This window comes from Plodia interpunctella, chromosome 9, assembly GCF_027563975.2.
Source record: "Plodia interpunctella isolate USDA-ARS_2022_Savannah chromosome 9, ilPloInte3.2, whole genome shotgun sequence".
NCBI lineage: Eukaryota > Metazoa > Arthropoda > Insecta > Lepidoptera > Pyralidae > Plodia > Plodia interpunctella.
Genome location: NC_071302.1, coordinates 7,820,978 through 7,833,732, shown reverse-complemented (window position 1 = coordinate 7,833,732; position 12,755 = coordinate 7,820,978).

Here is a 12,755-nt window from a genome sequence, read left to right as displayed (position 1 = left end):
TTTGATCTAGTTTAGATCGGGTTGGGCGGATACACTAGTTTTAAGAGGTGCAAAAACCTATAATATAGCTGCTATATAAGCTTGATAAGGCCATACAATATATGACTCGGGACCGTTTACACACAACTAAATCTTTGACATTTACACCACTAATAACTAGGTAAACATCTGAGTAAACCTTATTTAGGTATATCTAGACTAGTGGTAAAACAACTGCTTAGTTATCGAGTAATAGTATGTAATATTATATTACACATACATAATCCATCTGGGTACTTAGATTTTAGGTACCTTCATGATTAAAATTATAGGTAGGTTCCGATTGCTATTGCTCATTATGATGATGCAAGTGCAATCCCAAGGGAACATCCTACCAACGCAATTCAAATTTATACTTAGATATATTGTATTGATGTTATCATACCAAGTTAATCTGTGAGTGTATAGGTTACGACCATAACAATGTACCCATCATGGGAAAAAATCATTTAAAAGAATGCGTGGAGTTAAATCTTCTCATTCAGTGTTATCTTCGCGGAAAATTTGCATCAAGTGCGACTCACCATAAATAATAGGGCGCTTTCGCAAAACACTGCCATAAATTAAGGAAAATACAGATAGACTAAGTATAACTAAGTATAACAGTATGACTAAATAGGTACGATTTCTTTCAAAGAGTACAGGCTGAGGCTGTTATATTATACTTATAAACGTTGTAAATGTTAAATTAAGGTGGTTAGATTGTTTACGCGTAGTATCAAGTTATTAACTATTAAATAGGGTGCTCTTAAGGAGTTTTTCGTAATCGTTATAGTGGATGTGACTAGCGATTATTTTTTAACTTGGAACCGAGCTGGCTCGGCCGGTATTCAGTGTTCTTTGTCTTCTGGATGCAAATGCGAGATAAAAATAAAATAAAATACCTACGAAATTAAACGGAGCGTTTACTTAAAATATGCATTGCGATCTTTCTGTATTCCCGCTAATTTGGGATATTGCCACATTTTAATTCCCACAAAATTGCTTCTTTTGGACACAGCATAACATTCAAATTGTGTACCAATAGAAGATTATTTCCAAATTGTTGGATTGAAATCTTATTTTTGTTTTTTAAATTATTAGGATTTCATTTCATCATGAGTGGTATATACCTAATACTTATAATAGATGTTATAAGTATACAAAATCATTAAACGTAAATTTAGCTATTACGGTAGCTGCCAATTTTTTTAACCTATTTCCCAGCAGTGAGAGGGAATTCTCACTGCTGGGAAATAAACGGGGATGTTATTGACACACACTGCCATACAATTTTGTTGACAGTGTTCATTATATTGTTAATCCTTGTACCTACTAGCTTGTACTGCCTCAAGCGGCAACCTACGCGAGTGAGATATTGTAGTCGTGATCAAATAACAATTTGTAATGCAGAACTGACACCATTTCACACTGTATCAGATGAACATGTATAGTAACAATCGATTCCAACTCGCCGCGTGACTCCACAATTAGGTAGATATCAGTGCTCACTGCTCAATCATTTTGTAACTTGTTCTGTACGAGCGGCTTATTCTAAATCTCCTATAATGCACGAATTCCTTATTATCTTCGCTTAATTTACATATACACTTATACGTCCATACACATACAATACATTTTGTTCTAGCTTTTGCCCGCGCCTTTGCTCGCGTCCATTGCGTGTGTCCGCTCATAACTTATTTTTGTCAATATCTCGGGTTCTACACATCGTCGACTTTAAGTAAACTATCCGTTAATCGGCATCAAGTTTCGAACAAACATACAGGCAGACAAAAATTATGTTGTTTGGTTATGCAGAATATCTTGTTAAATGTACCTAAGCAAAATGGCTTTAAATGTTTTAACCCTTGAATACTTAATTTAATGTACCTAAGCGAAAAACAGAGTTATAACACTAGAATACCAATGGAGCAAGTGTAGTTAGTACCTAAAAATTCCTCGCTTGTTTCAATATGTGTTTCATTACACAACCAAGTCTAGACAGAGGCAGAACACGTTGTGCTGATGCATTGTCTCGATGACAGGAGATAGATTTTATGATTTATAAACCGGTTTAGGACGAGAACAAGGTTGCTACATATTTTACCTAATTTATCAGATCTTACTCGTCACGATATCTTGAAAGCAAGGTTGTTTATTGATCAATAAGTACCGAACTAAGTATATGGCAAAAGATTATATTTTATTCTGGTCTAAGTTGGCAAAAATAACTCTGCTCATCCTCGCGTGTTCCCGATAGTATTCAGGGCTGTAACGCCGCGAATTCACCAGAATTCGTTAGCGTAAAAAAACCTTAAAATTTTGAAGATTTGGTGTATATGCAAACGGCTTCCTGTCTGTCGTCAATCCTCATTGGGAGTGCTATTGTTGCCTATCAGCTGTCAAAGCTTTTGGGTTCCTAAATAAATATAATATATAGGTAGGCAAGAACATTTTGCCGTCGTTGCTCATGGAGAAGACAATGGCAAACCGACTCCTAAACTTAATTTCGACAAACTGTATCCGGACAAAAACTTTTTAGACTAGCTATAACACCGAAACCATTTCATTTCGACAAATTCTTCAACTCCGACACTACAAACTATTTAATCGTCTGGAGGAACGAAGCCCTTATCAATCACTGAATTGTCACATTCACTGGCCATGACCTGCCGTAATTTTGACAGCTACCTACAGATATGTGTCGTGCGTAGATTGTATCTGCAGCCCTCGTGGGCTAGTTAACCATTAACTGAAACCATTAAGACGTAATCATTTATTTTAGAATTTACTTGTAATATTCCTATTAGTACTATAGTACTAATGCACACGTTTAAAAAAATACCTACTTAAATTGAATGTGTTAAAGTACTTAGTAACGTAGTTCCTCACAATACTTCTATGGATAATCATTTTTCCTTTCAATGTCATCCGATTAGCCCACAAGAAAGTAGAAGTTAGAAGAGTTAAAAATCTCCTATAGGCTCTATAAAAACTACCTATATTTTATGGTATTAAAAGTTATAATAACAAAAATAAATCAATATTTTTACTTACTTATTGGACAATCTACAATTAAAATATCATAAACTAGTTATGAAGATCAAAAGCTCATGCACGCATATCTTACAACTTGACAGGCTTCACAATAAATCTTCTACTCGCTTTAATTGTTCAAGGATATATCAAACAAATTGTGAAACATCGAAATCCGCCCAGCGGCGCGCCCTCGCACGCCGCCGTAGTGCATGTATATTGGTAACACCGAAGCTACACATATATCTATATCGACCCAACATGTCTGTAGGCGGTCAAGGTCCATCCGGTCACGTCAGTTCAGATTATTATAATTAGATTTATTGTTAATTTTCACGAATTATGTCGTAATAATCAACAACTTATAAAACTTCTTGACTTGGGGAAAGTAGAGGAAGAACGAAGAAGGAGTGCGTTCGGCAGGATGGCGAAGAAGAAAGTAACAAATTGGTAAACATCAGACAGGTATGAAGAAGAGGAGGAAACTGACATGCACAATGCAGTGCAGTGGAATAAGAGAAGGCGGATGATGAATGACGCCTTCGTGTCTTGATGCAATATTGTCGTCGCGTCGCCTGTGGGGGTTACCAAGCTCTAGTGGTCATAGAACTACTATAATAATAAAAAATATAAAACATAGAAAATAACATTTTTTAGACATAACATAGTTACTGGGGTATTATGTAATCTGTGGAGTTAGACATAACATAGTATAACTATGGAACTATCCATACCACCAATTTTTTGCATTAGGGCTAAAATTAAATGAGTATCAGATCATGTTAAATTCAAGAATTCAATACGAATTCAACCAGATTTATTTATTGGCTTGACTTCTCTTCTTTTTTGGTAGACAATAAGTTTATACTATATACCAAAGTATGTTTTGCAAGTGATTGACGATGATGCTCAGCCGAAGTGGAGCAAGGTCGGAGATGATATCTTTGTTCGTAAATGCTTATTTCTTATTTCTTTGGTAACGGCTCGTAATTGCGCAATGTAGGCATAGGCGCAAGCGCAACTGAACTCTACGAAATCTCTCGATAAGAATGGCGTCTTATAGATTGGTTGACAAAAAGTGATGATAACAAAAAGTGACAAACCGTGATGCAGTTTATTAGGTTATCTATGGAGTTATTAATTTTATTTAGTTACACAAATATATACTTAGGTAATAAATATTTATTAAGTTAAGAATGAAGATTAAAAGGAAGACTTTACGTGTGTACCTAAGTAAACCCTTTTTATTATAAGTATTTAGCAACATTGTCGTGAGCAGGAAATTTATTCCCAAAATGCCCAGCTTAAAGCCATCTGTGACTGTGCTTTATTCGGAAAAATCTTTCGAGATGAATTCCTACAGTTGATACGTTGCTGCTTCATTTGTAATGATAATGCATTGTTATCTAAGCAAGCTTGGTGCACCCAGGAATAACTCTCCAGACTCTTGAACATTAACTTTACGGACTTGTAAATAAAGTGATCATTAATTACGGAATCCTTGTGTGAAAATCCTGTTCTCTCTTGACGGGTATTTACTTTCGTTAAGTTATGAAATATCGGTCAGCCGTGCAATGGTCTGCGGTTTCATATTGCTACAAAATAAAGCTTATTGTATAGATTAATCTATTGTTTGTTTTCACTTTTTATCCCAGTTATCTAGTTAAAAGGTGCGAGTTATATTTATTTACTTACTGGACTACAACTTAGGCGACTAAAGTCTAAAAAGAAATATGACGAAGTATAATAATGTCCACTAGTATACAAACGTCTGATATAAATATGTCAACAATGCAATTTAATGCAAATAAGCATGCAATTTAATGGATTCAGTATACAGTATACTTCAGTATATAGTATACTTCAGTATACAGTATACTTCAGTATACAGTATACTTCAGTATACAGTATACTTCAGTATACAGTATACTTCAGTATACAGTATACTTCAGTATACAGTATACTTCAGTATACAGTATACTTCAGTATACAGTATACTGACATGTATTAATGCAACTGTTTAAAAGAATTGGCGATAAGTAGGTATATATTTATTTGAGTATAATTTTCTTCATTTAGCACTTATATATTTACTAAATTGAAATTACTCCCAAAATATAAAATTTTGCATTGCGTACCTACCTACTTATTTCAGTTCTTAAGTTCTCGACTAAACATCACTTTACTAGTGAGTAAAGTGATGTTTTGTCGAGAACAAGAGAGAGTAAGTGTACTCTTCACTTAGTTTGTATCATTTTGTAACTACGAAATAATTGACTCCTCAACAAGTAATAACATTATGTATGATCCATTGTTGAAAAATATTAATATCTCATCTTGTGCCTGTACCTGTCAAACTTATTGTCGTGGGCGGGAGGAATCGAACCCGCAACACCCACACGCCCAGACAAGATATTCGTCGTCAATCTGTCTCGAGCATCGGCATAAACTTTTTTTTACTTATTGATCCATTCATTCATTCTTTTTACATTTTGTAATTTCCATGTAGGTCTAGTAGCCAAGAAAAGGTTAATTGTTTTCTTACGCACTCTGCTGCGAATAGTAAACGTTATCGAGTTCGAAAGAAGACTTGTACCCTTGTCAGGTAAAATGTTTTGCCAGAGACACAAATGAAAATTTGAAATGTAATATAGTGACAATATAGACCACTTCTAAATTACGACCATTGCAATATCACTAAAAGTCTAATGTTTATTTAACAATGTGTCGATATCACGAGTACTGATCTCGATATCTGAAATTACACAACCACCTTGTCGTACTTGCATGATGTGGAATTGTAGACCAACTAAATAAATAGACTGCAAAGGTAAACATTTTTTGGATTTGACAGTCATTTGTTATTTGTTATGTTGACTACTAAGACAGTGGCTGGCTGAGAATCAGACATTAATTTAATTAAAACTAGCTTCAAAATGTAAAATGACATTACTTAAAATAATAAAAGTACAGGTCAGTCACGTGTCAAGATGTATTTCGGCGCAGATAGACGCGGGTCTACTCATAGAAAGAGATTGAAAATATAGACGATATCTTGTAATTACACACAAGTGACACGTATTTTTTATTATAAATCAGTCGACTTTGAAGATTGGCTGGTTTTGTAAAGTACAAGGATTTTCTTGCCTTGGTAATCCAAGTATAACAAAAATATTTTTGTTCGAAAATTACCATATACTTAGGTACACAGCATAGGTATATGTTCTAGAAGTGTGTAAGTCTGTGTAGTGCGTGCACTAGACTACATGTCGCATGTGAATACACACCTTAAATCGCCATTAGGAAAGAATGTGGACAAAACTCGGTCAAGAGTCGCAGGAGCAGTCGGGTTTGAGAGGAATACGAGTATTACTATACGAGTATAGTAATACTGTTGAGTATACTAATTCCTCTCAAACCCGATTATATCCAGTTATACCCAGTTAATATTTTCAAAACATATTAACTGGGTATAACTATATCGTACGGGTTTCATATACTTAGGTACACATAGATCTGTATCTGGCACTTAACTAGTAAAGTATTAGTAAAGTGGACTGTATGATCGTATTATGTAAATAAAACCGTTTAGGAAATAAAGTGACTTAACATTAAATTGAACATTAAACATATCTAGAGTAAGATCGTCACGGCTAATACATACAGACGAATTACTTATCGACCCTTGCTCAATATCCGCTATAAAAAATGCCATGTGATGTCTGTCTGAAGGCCGTATTCCCACGGTAATCCAAAGAGCGGACGCTGTAAGATCAGACAGGATTTGACGTGACACTTTCTTCAGCGACATTGATTGTCACTATACTAAGGTCGATTTGAGATAAAAAACCAGTTATTGGCGTTGAAAACAATGATTTATGCGTGTCGTTTATCGCAAAACGGAGCTCATGAATTTTGCGATAGCTTTTTGGGTCCTTGTGTAATAGATTAGATAAGTGCAAATCCAAAATTATAATTGTACGTGAATTTGAATTTATTAGCGCTGATATTATTCAAGTATTAAACAATTGCTCGTTCAATTCAAGATGCAAACAGATCAATCTACTAAGATACACAAGCGAGGCGCAGCTAGTTGCGAATTACGTTTTTAAGTAATAGTCATGAATCCACTTGTAGTCAAATCCAGTGTAAATTAAAGCCTACCATAGAATTCGAATTTAAATATAATACTTTCACGTTCAGTGGGTCGATTTGTATTGTATTGTGACCACTATTGCAGAACAGATTGATATTATTACTTAACGCTGTAATTCTATAAGTCACTGTAATGAATTATCCAAGGCAATGTTATTTGAGAAGTTCCGTTATCTCATCCATGTGACATTCAAAGTTCCTTTCTCTAATCTATATAACTTTTACAAAGTAATTTTCTTACTTTATCACCAATCGCCATTTCTATACAAGTACTTAATATATTTATATTCTACTAGATTTCATTAATCATGCGTGAGGCTTGATAAGTGGGGAGGAGAGTTCAGCAAAAATCACAAAATATTTGTTAATATTTTGTTATTTTTGCCACCCTTGGGTGGAAGAGGGTGTAGCAATAAATTACTTGTAAGTATTTTTCCGTCAACTACGCGATTACCCATTTCATTTCGTAGGTAATTTATATATTTTTTATCGATCAAAACTTATATAAAATTTATCACTAAGTTTGATACTCGTACTTGAAGTCCCAAGAGTTCGCTCCAATAGTACTATCTTGTTTTATTTAATTGCATAACAACTGGCGAGACTGTTTGCATAGTTTCACAACGCGGCATTGCCGAAACTGGCGGAAATCACCCATGAAACGTCAGCGACCGGAAAATCGCGGTATAGCATTCTTAATTAAATTTCTAAATTTTCCTCAACCAGCACCGCACCAGATTTCAAAAATTAAAATTTACTTCGGATTAGAAAATAAACTATTCATCTAAACCTTCCTCTTGAGTCACTCTAACAATTAAAAAAACCGCATCAAAATCCATTGCGTAGTTTAAAAGATTTAAAGCGACATAGGGACAGACAGCGGGAATCTACTTCGTTTTATACTATGTAGTGAAGTCTAAGAGTGAAGTCCGCATTTGAAACCTTCCACCAAACAAAATGAATACGATATATAATATCAAACTATTTACTATGGTAATTGCTTTATCAAAACTAAAGGCAGTTGTCCACTGAACGGCTTGACATGACATATGGATTGGGATTTTAATTGGTTTCGAGATAAATGTGATAAAACGTATTAGACCTAATAAGTGGACCACATTGTGCAATGTGGTATGCTGTCATTGAACATGTTTTAACGTAGGAGCATGGTCTGGTTTCAAACTTTATTAGGTGGTACGCTAATTTAGGTGTTCCTTAGCCAGTTTTTCCTTTTTAGGGAATCCTTATAGCTATAGTGAGTAGATAAAACTAGTTACAAGTTAAGTTTCAGATATTTCAAGTTCATCCGTGAAGTAAGTTAGTTCCTAAATCGCAACAATCAATTTTAACATTTTAACCTTGTATGCATTTATTTTAATGCATTGTAGGATTTACAAAAAAAAACACAACTTAGTGATATGTATGTAGTCAAGGTACTTTTCAAAATGTAAAATAATTATTATTACACATTTTGTGAAGGTTATGTTTAGTAAGGAATAAAACAATTTTTTTTATGAAATTGTTTTCAATCGTCTCTGAAATAAAATATGCATTCTGTTAATAGGAATCGTATATAAATTACTTGCGACCTGTCCCGGCTTCGCTCGGGTTAAACCATAATATAATAAACACCTAAACATTCCTCAATAATCACACTATTTATTTAAAAAAGCCCGCGTATCAAAATCCGTTGAGTAGTTTTAAATAAATATTCTAGTGTGACTTTAATATTTTATTTTTGATCTCTGTGAACCACACAGTGATCAGAAATTAGGCGTGGTCAGTTTAATAAATATCACAGTTTATTATGAAAGCAACTTGGTCAATTGCAAGATAAATAACACGATTATAACTTCGATGAAAAGTTGACATTTTCAAATTGATCGTTCTTCATCTTATAGATCGTTAAATACGTATTTTTCGAATAAAAATATTCACTCGCAATAATTTATCTTAAAAGAGCCAAGTGGTGCTTAAGTTCGAGAAATCATATTATTCATGTCGAGTTACTCTTTTATTCATGTCGCCTAAAGGTATCTGACATGACTTTTAACCCTCGCTTACTAATCGAATATACATTAAGCATGCTATATAGTCAACCTGGGTTTCCTCATGATGTTTTTCTTCACCATAAACTATACAGGGATCAGATCGATTTGAATATGGGACCATTGGGTTTAAAAATATATAATAATTTCTATTGGGTTTAATAACATAGAGAAGCTCGAACAAGATTTTAGTCGAACATTTAGGATGAACTCCTTATTTAAATGGTTCTAAGTATATATTTTCCTTTCTATACCTAAATGGTACCTTATAAATAACATACTTAGTTTATATATCAGCTACAGTGTACTAATAATATATCTAGTTAGGATAAAGCTGTAAGTTTCCCAACCAGATTAAATAAATATCCAAACGAATAACCCATTCTACGCTACCGACTATCTCCCATTTCATTCATTGTACAAAATTGACGTTCCCGAAACATGATATAAATGACGTAGGCGTTAATTACAATGCCGTACATGTTGTAAATAGTCGAACACGTTCTTACTAAGAAGGTCAATGTCGCCAGCACTGGACGACCATGCTCTGCGGCTGCAGTCGCTCAACTGATGCTAATAATATTGCATTTGCTATGCGTTATATAGAGATTTTGTGTAAGGGTTCCGTTTCAATGAAATATTATATGTTGAATTGACTAGTTGTTCGCCACGAACTTGGACCTCGAGAACACAATAATTTTTTGATGTTTTACAAAATTGTGAATATTTATATTTTAAAAACGGCTTAATCGATTTTGATGTCCCACGAACTAAAACATTCTATTGACAGATCCTATATACCTTTTAAATTTCATTAAAATCGGACCAATGGTTCGAAAGTTATCGCGTTACAAAGATATATTATACATACAAAAAATGTATTTTTGCCCCAAGTAGAATGTTAGACCTCGCTCGCTTCGCTCGCTTGGTCATTATTGGCCAAAAATGATTTAAACGATTATACAGAAAAAACAAAATGTTGTTTTATATCCTTAGAAAATAGAAATTTTAATCATAATAAAAGTTAATTTTCGAACAGTGTCCAAATTGGTAGGTAGAAGAAAGAAGAAAGAAAGAAATCATTTATTCGGCAAACACATAAAATCCAAACATACAAAAGAGTAACAAATATATATCGAATAAAATATGTAAGCCGAAATGGCGACCAGCTCAGCATGGTGCCAAGGTATCAAGCCAAGGCGCTGATTTTCAGCTGGAACCAAGTACAAAAGTAGGTATGGTGGCAAAATAAACAAGTTAATATGTACGGAAACAGAAACAAACAAAAACAAACAACAGCAAACAATAGGATTAAACATATGACTTAGGAAAAAATGTAAAAAAAGGAATAAGGATAAATTACATGGAAGCTATGGAAAATATATATATATATAAAGTATAAATATGAACCTAAAAATAATTCAATGTATTGCCCTCAATTTGCCGCAATAAAGTAAACTCTTTGATGCGTTTACGGAATATTGTGACAGATGACAAATTACGAAGAGGGGGAGGTAAATTGTTCCAGATTTTGGCTGCGGCATACTTGAAACTACCTTTAAAAGCTGTTAATTTGTGACTCTGAACAATGAGAAGGCCAAGACGAGATCTAGAAGACCAGTTTAGCTTTTCTAATAAATATAGGGGTTTACGGTATTTAACAATTCCAAAGAGGAGAGTAGATAGATGAATGTAGCGGCGTGACGACATGTTTAGCATTTTTGCAGAATTGATGAAGGGTGATACATGTTGTCGCGGTGGAATGTTAAAGCAATATCTTGCACAAGCATTTTGAACTTTTTGAATGAGTGCCTTAGTTTTTGCTAAAAGTCGCGGTCCATAAACAGAGTCAACGTAATTAAATTTTGACAAAATTAATGATTCAGTAAGATTTATACGAAGTTTAAGGCAAAGATAATCTCTTATTTTGTATAAAAGTTTTAAACGGTAAAAGCAGTTACGGCAAATTTCTACTATGTATGAATGAAAACGAAGTTCAGAGTCCATCAACAGACCTAGATTACGAGCTTCTGAAGTAGAAGTAATAGACTGTCCATTTATGTATAATTGTGGCGATTGAGATTGAATTTCATTTAATTGGTGCTGAGTGCCTAGTATCATATACTTGGATTTATTTGGGTTTAAGTGGAGGAAATTCAGTTTAGACCATTGGTTCAACCGGTCAAGATCATTGTTTAATTTTGTAACGGCTGAGTTAACACTATCTGGTTTGCATGATATATATAATTGAAGATCGTCAGCATACATATGAAATTTAGCATGTTTTATAGAGTAAGATATGTCTGACATGTAAAGAATGAACAACACAGGTCCAAGGATGGAGCCTTGCGGGACTCCCCTTTTTACTGGGGATGAAGACGAAACCATGGGAGATCCGTTACTTTTGTAGATTTTGACATATTGAGAACGGTCACACAGGTAGCTTCGAAACCACTCGAGAGTAGACGCTTCGAAACCATAAGAAGATAGCTTGTGAAGTAAGAGAGGTATATCAAAGCTATCAAAGGCATTAATGCCTTTAATCAAAGGCATTATCAAAGGCAATTAATGATTCAGTAAGATTTATACGAAGTTTAAGGCAAAGATAATCTCTTATTTTGTATAAAAGTTTTAAACGGTAAAAGCAGTTACGGGAAATTTCTACTATGTATGAATGAAAACGAAGTTCAGAGTCCATCAACAGACCTAGATTACGAGCTTCTGAAGTAGAAGTAATAGACTGTCCATTTATGTATAATTGTGGCGATTGAGATTGAATTTCATTTAATTGGTGCTGAGTGCCTAGTATCATATACTTGGATTTATTTGGGTTTAAGTGGAGGAAATTCAGTTTAGACCATTGGTTCAACCGGTCAAGATCATTGTTTAATTTTGTAACGGCTGAGTTAACACTATCTGGTTTGCATGATATATATAATTGAAGATCGTCAGCATACATATGAAATTTAGCATGTTTTATAGAGTAAGATATGTCTGACATGTAAAGAATGAACAACACAGGTCCAAGGATGGAGCCTTGCGGGACTCCCCTTTTTACTGGGGATGAAGACGAAACCATGGGAGATCCGTTACTTTTGTAGATTTTGACATATTGAGAACGGTCACACAGGTAGCTTCGAAACCACTCGAGAGTAGACGCTTCGAAACCATAAGAAGATAGCTTGTGAAGTAAGAGAGGTATATCAAAGCTATCAAAGGCATGAGAAAAGTCAAGAAGAACAAGAAAAGTGCCCATTCCATTATCTTGGGCTTCTAAGATATTACTCGTAACGTCGAGCAAGGCTGTGGCTGTACTATGTTTCTTTCTGAATCCTGACTGTGCTTCTGGGAGAATTTGATTGGTCTCCAGAAATTCAGTTAATTGTAAATGCACTACCTTTTCTAGTATTTTAGAAAGAATTGAAAGGATACTTATTGGGCGAAGATCATTTACGGTGAGAGGGTTTGAATTTTTTGATAGAGGTCTGACAATTGCAG